Source organism: Enhydra lutris, unplaced genomic scaffold, assembly GCF_002288905.1.
Source record: "Enhydra lutris kenyoni isolate GAN:26980312 unplaced genomic scaffold, ASM228890v2 scaffoldscaffold25, whole genome shotgun sequence".
In the NCBI taxonomy this organism is placed as follows: domain Eukaryota; kingdom Metazoa; phylum Chordata; class Mammalia; order Carnivora; family Mustelidae; genus Enhydra; species Enhydra lutris.
This window is the reverse complement of record NW_019154109.1, coordinates 16,053,233-16,057,346: the sequence shown is the minus strand read 5'-3', so window position 1 is coordinate 16,057,346 and position 4,114 is coordinate 16,053,233.

Sequence of the window (4,114 nt, the reverse complement as noted above, 5' to 3'; positions counted from 1 at the left end):
CCATGGAATAACTGCCAGGTCAATATACGTCCAGGCTGGGCAGCCTGAAATGTTTCAGAAGCTGCTTCTGTTTCTCTTTCTCCAGGTCCTAGCACCTGGAGCATGTAGAAGGTGGGACATGGGGCTGATGCCGATGAAGTCTTCGTGCAGCTGCCCTCACAGCGCTGGCACGGGGTCCAGAAGCATGAGAAGCATTCCTCCAGGGCAATCAGGCCAGACACCTCTTTCTGATACAACAGCTCTGATTCCTGCACTGGCAAAATTCACACAAAGCTCCGTGGTTGCTGAGGGCAGTGCAGCACCAGATACAGCAATTATGGTGGCGGCCAGGAGGCTGCCCGCCCTGCAGAGGAACTCCGTCCTTGCAGAGCCTATGGTCCCCGTGAGGCTCTTGCGCAGAAAGGGCTCAAAGAAGCCAGGAGCTGCCTGGTGTGTCCTGCACATCCGTGAGTAGGCTGTGCTCCAGCACAACGAAGAGTGGTCCATATCCCTGGCAGACCAGTGATCACGTAAAGAACACAGTGTCCAGGCTGGTGTGCTCCTTGGGTCCCCTTTGCTCATCCTCCAAGGCCAGCTCCACGTGGGCTTGCTTGCCCTGGTGATGAGCAGCTGGGAGATGGCCATGCAATTGCATAGCAGGTCGGGGCCGGGGACGTCCTCTATGTGGGCCACTATACCTGCCAGGCCTCGTAGATGAGCACGTGGAGCAGCAAGGCTGCTGTGTGCATGCGCAGATCTATACCTACATCTCTCTGTCTTCTATCTCATAATAAAATGTCCCTCTCATTTCAAGCGAATATTATTTCTTGAATTATTTGTTTTATCTAATATTAAAATATCTCTCCAATTCTATAAGGCCACTGTTTACACTGTAAAGATTTTTCGTTTCACTTTTAAGCTATTTGTGTTTTGGGATCACATGGTTGGATCTTGTTTGTAATCTAGTCTGACAATTTCAGATATTGGACTTTTTACCAATAAATGTTAATTCATTTAATTAATAATGTGATTGGATTCATGGTGCCACTTTGTTATTTGGTTTGTCTTTCTTTCCCCTTAGATTACTTCATTTTTGTTAAAAAAAATTTTGTATGTCACATTTTATTTCCATTGTTGATTTTGTTGTTATATTTTTTGTTTTTTTCTTAGTTGTTATTCTATAACTAAATATACATCTGAGTTTATTACAAACTGCTTTAAAAGAAAAAAAAAGGATTAACTCTAGAAAGATACAGCAAATTTAATAGAGTTCTATTTCTTCGTTCCTCTTTTTTGTTACTATTACATATTTTATATCTTTGTCTTATTTTATTTTATTTTATTTTATTTTATTTTTTGAGAAAGAGAGTGTGGACAAGTGGGAGGGGCAGAGAGAGAGAAACTCAAGCAGGCTCCATGCCCAGCACAGAGCCCAACTTGGAGCTCCATCCCACAAACCCAACATCACCACCTCAGCTAAAACCGAGAGTTTTATGCTCAACTGACTGAGCCACCCAGGTGCCCCCATCTGTATTTTATTTTATATTATTACAAACCCTGGTTACTATGTAATAATTAATAATTTAAACAATCCTAGTTTTAAAATACATTAGGTGGTCCTTATTCTTTCCTCTAGATTTGACTTAGTGCTATTTTTGTCCAGCTTGAAGACTTCATTCTTTTTTAGGGCAGATCTGATACCAAAGATTCCTCTCTCTCTCTCTCTCTCTCTCTCTCTTAATGAGAAAGTCTTCTTTCTCTCCCTCTCACTCGTTTTTTTTTTCTTTCTTTTTCATTGGATATAGAATTCATGTTTTTTGTATTTAGCCAATGTTTAAAGTGGATTCTCTCATGCATTTCCTTAAGAGAGTGAATGTTTATTTTTTTCTGAAAATTTAATTATTGCTTACTCAGAACCTTAGAATTGCAATGTGGTTTTTTTAATTTTAACTTCTAAATTTGTTTAAATCTTATAATGCCATACCTACTATTTCTTTTTCTTTTTATTATTATTTTTTAAGCTTTTATTTATTTGACAGAGAGACTGCTAGTGGGGGAATACAAGCCAGGGGAGTGGGAGAGGGAGAAACAAGCTCTGCGCTGAGCAGGGAGCCAAATGTGGGCCTCAATCCCAGGACCCAGGATGATGATCTGAGTTGAAGGCAGATGCTTAATGATTGAGCCACCCAGAAACCCCTGTACTTACTATTTCTTAAAATACTTTTGAATGTTATTCCTTCTCTATAAATTATGTATTTATTTACCTGAGCATAAGCATAAACATTCTATTTTTTTTTAAGATTTTATGTATTATTTATTTGACAGAGAGAAACACAGCAAGAGAGAGAAAACACAAGCAGGGGGAGAGGGAGAGGGAGAAGCAGGCTTTCCACTGAGCAGGGAGCCTGATGCGGGGCTCGATTCCAGGACCCTGGGACCAGGGCCCAAGCCAAAGGCTGGTGCTCAAGGACTGAGCCACCCAGGTGCACCAAGCATTTACATTTTAGAGTCGTTCACAGTAATATTCTATCATACGGTCTGGCAATTCTGATACATTGCAACCAAATTTGCTGCTTGTTTTACCCTTTCTCCTTTGAACTAACTGTATAGTAGTATATGACATGTTAGTTCCCTGTTTTGTTTTGTTTTGTTTTTCCATATAAAATCAAAGAATGGTTACAGGAGAATCAAGATATCAAATATTTAACTTTTAAATTGAAGAAGGGACCCAAAAAAGTAGGGAATTTCCATCACATGGAGAAAACTTGCTTGAAAATTAAGCTAACAGAAGACAGGGCCAAGTAATCAAGGAGATAGACACAGCAAGACAGGTAAAGAGTTTTAGAACAGTCCACTAAATTTAAACCCCTCGATCAAGCCACATATCAAACAGATTCCATTCGTTTACTGGATGGTAATGTAAGTCAATACTGTCTTTCATTCTGATGTAATTTGTGGGACATTCCATTCATCACTATTTTAAAGTGTATAAATAAAATGCTTCAATACACATTTATTCTAATATTCCTCATAATACACGTCATATCTTCAAACTATGTATTCTGTGCCTATCTTGAACGTCTCTAATAATTGGTCTTTTAATTAGTAATTGTAGACTGAATTAAATTTCAACATTTAAATAAATTTTCAAAAAAATTATAACGTCAGTACTCATCACCACATGTGCCCTCCTTAATATCCATCACCCAGTTACCCCAGCACAGGGTGTCATATTAACAAATGAATCATCGAACACTATATAAAAAACTAATGATATATTATTATATGTTGGCTAACTGGACATAATAAAAAAATAAAAATGTATAAAAATTATAAAGTCATGACTTAAATTTTTAAATTAATTTTTACTTAAGGGGTTTTTGGGTATATAACTTTAATTTAGAAGGGAAAATCAGAAATGAAACATTATTCTGTTTAAGAAAGGGAAATCATTGAATCTGTTTTCTTAGCAAAGTGAACTTGATGTAGTTTTTAAGCAACAGGGCCCACATTTTAAGGATAGTGAGAGCACATGACACTGTGTGTTGTGATTAATGAATTATAACAGGACACCCAAATCATTAGGATTCTCTATGAAAAGTCATCAGTGTGACATGGCAGACAGGAAATTGATAAACAATGTTAACATTCTTTGTGTGGTGTTATTAATGGAAAATAGAAAGTCATTTGAACTTGGAAAATTTTATAAAAAATAGCATTCAGCAATAATATACACATAAATTCTCAATATGAGTATATTGATAGGTTACACAAAGTAAAGAGAAATAAATGTAAAACTTCTAACTCTGGATCTTTAATCAGTTTCCTAAAACAGATAAGCAAAAATAGTGTGCTTAGCACTGAGTGAAATTCTGTGTATAAAATTAAGAAGAATGCACTAAGTACCCTTGTATGTCTTTTTCCGATAGTATTTCAGAGTTAAATTTTGTTCCTTTCAGTAAAAAAATATTATTTATTACCTACTCCATGTGAGTCCTTATGTTAGATATAAGGTATAAAGATATTAATGGAAATCCTCTTAACTTGAAAGGATTTATAGAAAATCATCAGGTACAGTAATAGCAGTATGAACAAAGTGGCACAGGTGCTCTTAGAAGGAACCCTTTTGTTAGTG